This window comes from Tenrec ecaudatus, chromosome 3, assembly GCF_050624435.1.
Source record: "Tenrec ecaudatus isolate mTenEca1 chromosome 3, mTenEca1.hap1, whole genome shotgun sequence".
NCBI lineage: Eukaryota > Metazoa > Chordata > Mammalia > Afrosoricida > Tenrecidae > Tenrec > Tenrec ecaudatus.
In genome coordinates, this window is record NC_134532.1 from 125,692,570 (window position 1) to 125,703,612 (window position 11,043).

Here is an 11,043-nt window from a genome sequence, read left to right on the forward strand (position 1 = left end):
GAATCGCCTTATCACTCAGCACTTGAGCCAAACCCTGAGATGTGTGAACAATTGCACACTCAAGCTTTACTCACAGTCTTTGCACTCAAGTTGTCCTCCGAAGGGGAACGGGACAATGTTTCCATGCAGGATGCTTATTGAATTAATATGGTAAAATAATACGACCCTGATGGACAGTCTTCTTGCTTTTAAACCATGGAATATTGCCTTGTTCTGTCTGACAAATGCTACCTGATCTATGTCATAGTTTCACATGACCGTAAAGTTTTCTGGAATTCCCATTCTTCTGAGGGCTACGTATCTGCATAGCACATTGCTAGTAGGTCAGTTCTGACTCATAGCCACCCTGAAGGACAGAGTAGAACTGTCCCTTGGGTTTCTGAGACTCTAAATCTTCACGGGAGTAGAAAGCCTCATCTTTCTACCCAGGAATGCCGGATGGTTTTTAACTTCTGACCTGACCTTGAACAGCCCAGCTCTTAATCAAGGAGCTCCTCTGGTCTGCAAGGAAAGGAATGAAATGTAATGCATGTGGTGCTCCTATACTGTATGGCATCACTTAATGTGAGTTGACATTTTCTAGGATTACCTTCCTTGTATAGCTTCACACCAGTGTTGGCCACATGAGAAAGTCGCAAGTTATTGGGAAAGCAGATGTCATCTTGTAGTCAGTATGACAGCCAGTGTTGGAGCCAGGGCGTGGATGCACTGTGCTTGATTTGTGCTGGTTTTCTCTAATTAGTGTCGTGGCATACCTGGACCCATTGCCTCTCTAGTTATTCCCAGAACTCATTCCTTCAACCACCTAAATCCCCTGTTCAAGTACCAAAGTATCAGATTTTATAACAATGCAGAAATAATAAGATAAAGGTGTTAGTTTTAGATTGTGTTTAAAGAACTCTCCAGGTTCATTTTGTCAGCTTTCCTTTTTGACTACTACTCTAGCTAGCCAATTGTAACCAGTGGCTCTTACACTTGTGTTATCCCTGTCATAAATCACTCATTCTATATTAGCTACAGGAGTTTTCTTCTGTGATCAAACAGGGAACTATGCAAACTGTATGGGGATGGCGGTGGACAGCTCCTATCAAAAGAACTGTGGTTCACAGGCCCTCCATAAGGCGGAGGGGAGAAGTCAAAGGGGATGTCTAAAGAAACCATGACATTGGCCCACTACCAGGAAAGAGTCCACTTCTCCGACTGTGGGCAGCCAGGTTTGCTATCTGCAACAGAGTCTATGTGGACAAAAGAGAAGTGACTGCAGTATTTCTTACGTTGGAAACATTGTTTTTGAATATTGAGAACTGATTTTGCTATTCTGAAACAAGACTGTGTTTTGTGATTGAAGTAATAAAAACGTACTCACCTTAGCAAAAAGTAAACCAACAAGCCACCCTCCCACCTAAGATTTTATGCAACTGCAGGGGTAAAATAAGCCACAGCGAGTAAAGTTAATGCCCAACACGGCAACACGCTGGAAAGCATTCAGATCCCATCGCAGTTTGTGTGTTCACTGTGCATTTTACTCACCAGTTAAGTGCTGATTTCTGCTTCCTGTTTTTCAGTGTTCTTGACGTGTGTGCTCTTTCCTTTGCACCGATGTCATCCTTGTACTATAGTTAGACACTAATCATAACTTTTTGTTAATTAATTTATGAATTAATCAGTTTTTCTTTACATTTTAATTCAGAGACAAAACCAGAGAAATTTCAGTATCAAAGGGCAGTCACTAGTGGAAAGGGTTGAGATTGTTTTTAATTAACATGACAATAATAATGAGTTGTTGTTTAAAGCACCACAGTCTATAACTGCTTGGAAAAAGGCAACTGCTTCCAACTTAACACCCATGGAACGTCTGATTATTTGACATTAGTTAAGAGCCTTAGAGACATGACCTGATATGGCATGTATATATAGTATTTGATGATATCTAATGATATATATAGTATTGTCTACTGATATCTAAATCCTAAGGGAAAGTATGCTTAGAAAATATTTAATAAAATGTGTTAGTTTTTACTGTTTTGAAGCAAGATCAACTGGTGAGAGTTGATTAATTAAAAATAAAATAAATAAGAATAGCAACAAGTCCTCAGTATAAAACACTAGATGGCTGCAAAATAATGGCTTATTTGGTCTGCTTATTTGTAATAGGTAAGTCTTGTGTGATTCTACTATCAATTCTCCTAATTGAATTAGGTAACTAAATTGGCTCTTTCCTCCATGAAATTGATTTGAAATAGAAGCTTAGCTATAGAAGAAGGTACAGATTAATGTTGAACAAAATTGAGAAACAGCTTTCGGATATTGCTCTTCTCCTAGTACCTGTGCTGACACCCCACACACCTCCGCAGCCATAGTGTAGAGGAAGAGAAATTATCTAAGCATCAGGGTGCTGCAGAAATTGTGACAAAAGCCAGTTTGAAAAGCCACCAGTGGAATCCGTCTACTTAATTCAGTAAGATAAAAGAGCATTTGGTGGAATACTGTGTAGTGATGACCTAGAGGAAATCTGTTGAGCGATGGAGAAGAACACACTGTGAATATGCTGAATTCTGTCGAGTTGATGCCGACCCACAGCGACCCTATTGGGCAAGGTAGAAATGCCCTGTGGGTTTCTGAGACTGTAGTTCTTTATTAGAGCCAAAAGCCACACCTTCCTCCCTTAGATCAGCTGTTGATTTCAAAATGTGGGCCTTTCAGGTCACTATGCCACCACCCTTCCTTTACATTGTAAATAGTATCTATACATACAGTATATGTTTTATATAGCGTAGCACATGTCATTTATTATATATAATATATATAGTCTATTATACATGTGTATATGTAAGGTCAATATAATACAAATAGGACAGTTAAAGTTGTAAAGAGACAGGTGGTGGAAGGGAGCAAAGGGAGAAATAGAAAGAGAGAAAGAGAATCCGTACAACTGATTGCCTCTAATATTCCAGTGGTCAGAAGCCCTGATGGCACAGTGGCTTATGCTTTGGGCTGCTAACTTCAAGGTCAGCAGTTTGAAACCACCAGCCAAGTAGCAGGGGAGAAATGATGCATTCTACTCTCCTAAAGAGTTACAGTCTCAGAAATGCCCAGGGAGTAGTTCTATTCTGTCTTATAAGGTCACTCTGAGTTGGAATAAATGATGGCAATAAGTTTGTTTGGGGGATTTTAATATTACAGTAGAGATTTATGCAAGACCACTTAAGATTTATATAAAGACAGAGATGCCTATCTCCACTCCGTTTGTGCTAGGAATAGTGAGTATATAAAGGTGAATCTACACATATTGCTACGAGTGTTCTAGTGCACACATTTATTTAAAATAAAATCTGGTTCAACATCTATCTGTGATTCACAGAAAACTGCAACAAGTTCTCTCAGTCACCCATATTTCTTAACAATTGAGATGTCCTCAAAGGGGAAAAAAAATGGTTCATTCAAAGCAGGAGCCTTCAAAGGTCTCTGCTGCGTCAGGGAAATTCAAAGCAGAGAGATCAGTTCAAAGAGTCTTCAGTCTGGGAGCATTCCAAAGGGATAGTCCCATATGGAAGGACACAGGTCAATTTTGTATGGCTATTAGGAAGACAATATAAGAAAATTGAAACCACATCAGTGAGAAAAAGTCAGGAAAGTTTCATCAGGTTTTGTTGTGTCTTGTTTTCTGTAATGACAAGTTACCTGCTAATTGACCAAGGAGCAAAGGCTGTTGGCCTACAAGAATTTTTGTTGAGAAACTACCTTATCTGCTCTACAACCATGATCTGGTGTCTTCAGACTTCATTTGTTCCCTCAACTCACAGAATATTTGAAAGGAACTATCAATTTGACAAGATGTAAATCAGAGTGTATAATTCATGTGTGAAGGGTTTGAGAAATACAACCTTTAGAAGTGTATACACCGAGGTAGAAGATGTGTCAGATAACCCACAAAAAAGTAGTAATAAACTTGAGGGCCCTATAACTGAGCATACCTATTCAAACAAAGGTAACACTCACAATATGTGTTAGTCTGGTTGACTAGAGAAACAGATCCAGAGATACTCATGTGTGTAAGAGAAAGCTATATATCAAAGAACAATTGTATATTTAGAAAACATCCCAGCTCAGTACAGATCAAGTCCATAATCCTGATATTAGTCCAGATGTCCCATACTGGTCCATAAATCCCTCTTCAGACTCACATAGCACATACAATGATGCTAAATGCAGGCAGATCACAGGCCACTGGGTGAAATGTCTTGTGGATCCAGTAGCAGTGAAAGTATCTCCACGTAGCTCTTCTATCCCCTGAGTGTGTCTCCTCAGCAGTAAAGTGAAGCAGAGAGAGAATGTGTCCCACCTCCAGGGAGGAAGAGAAGAAGTTCAAGAATCATCATGAGAAGGCCATGCCCACAAGGAAGCATCGTCAGGCTGCTCTTGTTTGACAGGCTAGACTCCACCCCTTCACTCTATTTATGAAGTTGATACAAGTGTAAGTAACTACCACACAATAGATGACAAAATAAATGACTGAGACCTACTAAAAATAAGATACTTACATGCATCAAAACTTTTATTAAAACAGTATAAAGATAACCCCCAGAATGGGAAAAATTTATACAACAGGCACCTGACTTAATATCCAAAACCTATAGAAAGCTACAACACTTCAATAAGAACAAAATAGATAATCTAATTAAAAGTAGTTATGAAACATGAACAAACAGTTCACCAAAGATAATACACAAATGACCAACAAACATGGGAAAAAATGATCATGATCCACAGCTATACCGGAAATGTAAATTAAAATAACTGAGATGCCACCTTGCACCAGCAATGACAGCCTAGTTAAATAGAAAAAAAAATCCAAAGAGTCTGTAAAGTGATTGGAACACTTACACACTTCCAGTGGAACTGTAAATATATAAAATCCGAAGGGAAAGAGATATGACACGACCTTAAACAACTAAGAAAAGAAATCCCATATGCTCCAACACTCCTGCTGTTGGGTATTTTTTGTATTTTAATTAATGTTCTTTATTTGATCTCTAGGTCCTAATACCCACTGCAATGGCTACCGAGAACCCACGGGCAAAATGGGTTTATTTAGGAGGTAACAGCTTGGAATGCCAATGAGGAATGCTCAGGAGAGTTGCTTATCAGGGCATGTTACAAAGCTCCTTCAGGTTTACCCAAAGGCCACTCCACTGGAAGCTTTAAGCCAAAGGCATTCAGCTCAACTCTGTGGGGCACCAACCCAGCTCCATGTATGAAGTGCCCAGAGGCACTCCCACTCCATAAGGCCAGCTTCCTGCACAATATATCCCAGCTTTTTTTGCTCTGTGCATTAGGGAGGTCAGCGCTCTGACTCTGGCTAGAAGAGGCACATTAATAAATCCCTGCTCCTGCATGTATCCTCAAGAAGTAAGAATCATATCATGAATAGACATGTGCACATCCATGTTCATTGTGGCACTGTGTTCACAAAAGCAAGACACTGGAACAACCTAAATGGCCAGCAGTGGAAGAATGGAAAAAGAAACTCTGCTCCCTAAGCCCAGTGGAATGTTGCCCTTCTCCAAAAACTTTCGAGGAAAGAATGGGGCACCACATGACATGGATGGTCCTCGAAAGTATTATGCTGAATGAAATTAGCCAATCACAACAGGACAAACATGATCTGAGACCACTGTTAAAAGGAGGGAAAAAACAACCAAGATAAAACCTTTCATACAGATGGGATGGGCTTTGGAGGGATTTCTGGATGAGGTGAGGGGCATGGTGGGGGCAAGGGAAGGAAGAGTTTTTTCAAAGCAATAGATTAAAGTGTTGATGGGTATTAAATTGGGTGAAATGGGAGCCCTAGTGGCAGAAAGGGTTATGCATTTGGCCACTAACCTCAAGGTCAGCAAGTCTACATTTCTAGGTGCACTTGGGAGAAAGTTTACTCTTGTAAAAAGTTACAGTCTAGGAGCCCACAGGGAAGTTACACTCTGTAGAACTATAGGGTCCCTGAAGGATCAACGTGAGTCAGAATCAACTCAATGGCTGTCAATTACTTGGCTTTGGGGAGGCCACAAGAGGAAGGAGATAATCAAGGAAGAGGTGAAGGATAAACTAATTTGGGGCTTGATTAGTGTTTTGCTGAATACAAAGTTGATGATCTGAAATAAAACAATTGCTTCACATTTTGATATTTTTGTTTTTAAAAGTTTTCAATTATTTTGTAGCAATACTTTTAAGTCATACTTGCATTCTAATGAGAAAAATATGAAGAAAAATAATGTGAGAAATATTTAAAAGACAAATCTAATTTCCTCTTGGAAAAGTATTTTAGAGCCATTTATTCCCTAAAAGTTTGAAACAATGAAGAAATTCATTGACTTTGGCATAGGAAAGTGGGATGTGTTACTACCAAATGTGTTCCCATGCACATATGCTGTACAGTTCTACTCTAGAGCCCAAGCAAATGAACTTTGACCTGGTCCTCAGTACTGTAGGCCACACTCTGCTCTTTTCTACTTGCATTTTTTCTCCTGGGTAAGGCATGCCTAGACCTAATTAAATGAGTGCTCCTAGAATCAATACATTTCATAGCAGATCACGGTATTGATGAACTCCGGGAACTCTGATTCCCTACCCGAGTATCATTCACCCTGCACCCCACTCTGCGAACGCTCTCCCTGGTGGACTACTCACTACGTTGATACTCCTGGGACCATACATAAGCCAAGGGAGACCTTTTCCATGTTTTTGTGTCAGGCCTCCGAGTGGAAATGATTCAGAATAAGAAGCGAAGTTGGATGCAATGCTTAACCACAGTCAAGGATTGAATATGTCCTTACACATTTGTCTGTTTTTCTAAGGTAAGATGCATATTTGTCATAGTAGGAAAGTAAGAGTATATTTGACTCTTTCTTATCTTGACTTTTCTATGACATTAAAATATTAAGGCATATAGTATATAGGCCCCATTTCTGCTCTTCTCCTGAACTTGAAAGGTAAAGGTCAGGCCTGAGGTTGAATGTCATAGGTCATTGCACAGAAATCTGTGCTGGAAATTCTTTTCCTTTTAAGTGCTTGACAACAAGGATGGAGACTAACATTTATTATGAATCCTCTTTGAGTATGCTTTATGAAATCTGTATATATATATAGAATAAAGATTATTCATTTTATGCATACATGACATACTTTAAATTCTTCTACCCACACACTCTCAAGAATTGGGAAAAACCCAGGGGAGTGGAACCTTTGGGGTCATTTTCTGATGAGTGGGCCAGGACTCAAGGGAAGAAAAAGGTACTGAAAAAGTCTTCAAATTATTGGACGTTATAATATGCAAACTATGAACCTAGGAAAATCAGAACTCATAAAACATGAAATGGAACATGCAAATATCAACATCCTAGGCCCTAGTGAATTGGGATGGGTTGGTATTGGCCATATTATAATAGAAAATCGTATGATTTGCTATGCTGGGATTAACACAATCAAGAGTAATGATGTGGCATGATCAAAAAGAACATTTCATAATTAGTCTTGAAGTACAACACTGTCTGATAGGATAATATATATACATATACACATATATTTCTACCTTCAAAGAAATCCAATCAATATAACTCTTCTTCAAATTTATGCACCAACCATAAAAGTTAATGATGGAAAAACTGAAGAAAAATAAAGAAAGAGAAGAAAAAGAAACCAAATAATTTATCAATGATTTCAGTCAAAAATGAATCACACATGCAATGAAGATGCATTGATAATTATTGGAGATTGGAGTGAAAAAATTGGGAACGCAGAGGAAGGACTGGTAGTTAAAAACTATGGTCTTGGTGATAGAAACAAAGCTGGAGACTACATGAACGAATTTTGAAAGACCAACAACTTGTTAATAGCAGATAGCTTTATTCAACAACACAAAAGGTGACTTTGCACATGAATTTCTCCAGAAGGAATACACGGAAATCAAGTGGCCTACATCTGCAGGAAGAAACCAGAGAATTCCGGTACCAGCTAGAGGGTGACTTTGGAACATACCAATAAACACTCATATGTAAGTTCAGTTGGAAGCCATTGAAAATTAAAACAGGTCCAGAAAGCTGAAAGCCAACCTTGAGTCTATCCCACCTGAATTTCCAGAATATCTGAAGAACACATTTGACACGCTGCACACTAATTACAGATGACCCGAGAATGTGGGAGGACATAAATACCATCATTCATGAAGAAAGCAAAAGGTCAATAAAAAGTCGGGAATGAAAGACGAGATCAAAGAGGATAACAGAAGTTACTCTGAAACTGGTTCCTAACCATTGAGCAGCCAAAGCAAATGGAAGAAATAATGAAATCAAAGAGCTGAAAAGAAAATTTCAAAGGGCATTTCCACAAAAGAAAGTCAAATCCTATAATGAAATGTGTGATAACCTACAGTTAGAAACCCCAAAAGAAGAGCACATGAATCATGTAGTAAAAAATTCAAGCCTTGTGGTTGCGATAATGAAAAATGCTAATATTGGGTGATGCAAGAAACAGCAAAATATTGAATGACACAAGAAGCAGCAAACGATGATCGACATAATATCGAACTTCATGGACCTGACCTGGACTGGGCTGTGGGATGCTTTTCAATATTCAATTGCTCTACTATATAAAGCTCTGTCTTATACACATATTTGTGTCTATGAAATTTGTTTCTCATCTACCCGACCTAAAACAAGGACTAAAATGTCCTAGTCCAAAGCCATAGTATTTTCAAAGGTGTCTTATGCATTTACAAGTTGAACATCAAATCAGGAAGATCAAGGAAGGATCAATGAATTTGAATGTTGCTGTTCTAGAATATTGAAAGTACATGGGCTGCTAAAAAGACAAGCCAATCTGTCTTAGAAGTAAGGCCAGTGTGCTCCTTAGAGGCCAAAATGCCAAGGCTTCATCTTACATACTTTGAATACGTAGAAGAGACCAGTACCTGGAAAAGGGCAATATACTTAGCAAGGACATCACGAGGAGCAGTGAAAATAGAGATGGGTTGTCACAGCAACTGCAACAATGGGCTCAGCCATAGAAACAGTCGTGAACATGGCATAAGACTGGGCAATGTTATTCCCTTGTGCAGAGCATCGCTATGGTTAGGACCTGACATGGTGACACTGAACAAAAGCAACAACAATTTGATCAAAAGATACAATGAACATGAAAGCATTTTAAAGCTTTGTTTAGCAGTGTATAAGTGTAGTGCATTAACATAATTATGATGAAAATACCTTTGAGATTAGTGTTGCATCATTAGCAGTGATGTTTAATGGGGTCTAATGACAAGTAATGGTGAGAAATGTCTCAGGTACATAAATGAGAAGGTCAAACCTATTTCTTCCTCACGTTTGATTTTATTATTTACAGAATCTTCTGCTACAAGTTACTTGTGTGCTTTTGTAATCTCTGACCTTTTAAAGTCAAGTTCCAAAGCATGTGGCATTCACCAAAATTATGGTTGATTAGCATCTAAATGACAAATAATCTGAAGACACTTGGGATCTGTAGTAAACAAGGTAGAAGAAGTTCATTTTCCACTGGAACTTAGAGTCCGGTTTGGGGGGAAAAAAATAGGAGAGACCTTGTATATTAGTTTCTGAGGGTAGTTTTATTAATTCAGAGAAAGACACTGTGATGCAGGAAAGTGGCCTATACAAGCAACTCAAAAGCAATCACTCTCAATCATTAGACCCCCCAAATACAGAGTTTGATTTTGCATGTCTAATAAGCTCCCAATTGAAGATGACATTGTACTTTCTGGAATCAAATGTTAAGAAACATTGCCAAAAGAAATTCTACCAAATTGAGAGCTGATGCTTCTTGAGTTTGTATACAGAATGCAAAACAACACAAGCTCAACAAGTGTTCATTAAAATAAACATCTGGTAATTTTTATTCTGTGTGCATCCCATAATGTCAGATTCTTCATATGATCATTTCTTCAGGATGGTGTAGAATGTATTATCATGAACACATACAACCATTGTCAGAAAAAAACAAGTGTTAAGTTTTATGATCAAACTAAAACCTCTAAACTGTATCTTTCCTCTGATTATTAGCTATAAAATGCTATTGTAGGTAACAGGACTGACAGAAAATTGTGTAGATAAGAAAAAAATGAAGAATGGTAATTTCTATAAGAATTGAAAAGTCATCAAAGAACAAAAGATGCTTAATATAGGAAAAGTAGATTAAAATGTAGCATAGAGACAATATACCTTGTTATACAACCTATGGAAGATATACAAATTAAATCATTAAAAATTACATTAATACAAAGTGACAGCATGTCATAATATTAGAAAATACATTAAAGTAGCTGAATTCTGGGCAATTAATTTTCTTCCAAGCTAGCCTTTTATCATTACCTTTAAAAGGGAGAATATATATTAATGCAATTGAAAAGGTATTTATACAGCATGGTATGGCATTAAGGATTTGTGTTTTAATTTACCATCATTGTGTAAGCAGAAATATAGAGTTAAATTTAAATGTGGCCATAATGATATACTGGCATTTATTTATTGACATTTTTATATTAATAAAAGCATGTATGATTATATCAAAGAAATTTTAGAAATAAAGCTGTATATGTAACAATATATTATTCATTCTCTCCCCCTCTAGGCCTTAACTACACAATGAAAATACACTATAATATTAAAATACTGGAAGAAATGACCTTTGTGTGCTTATATATAAACTGCCTATGAATATGTCCTTCAGGCTATTGAGTCAAATCAAAATTCTTCAATCTGACATATTTAAAGATTATTCTTTTATCTACAAAAATAAAGAAATGTTGCAGTTGTTGGTTTTTAATCTTAGATGGTGATTCTGAAAATGTCTGCCTTAATGCTTCTCACTCAATTTTGCTCAGGATGTTGGCTTTAAGGATAATAGGTAATTAATTACAATTTTAGGAAATCGATGAGACTTTCTACTCCCTAAAGAGTTACAGTTCTCATACGTCTGTTGGGAAGCTTGTATTCTGTCCTGTAGGGTGGCTAATAATCA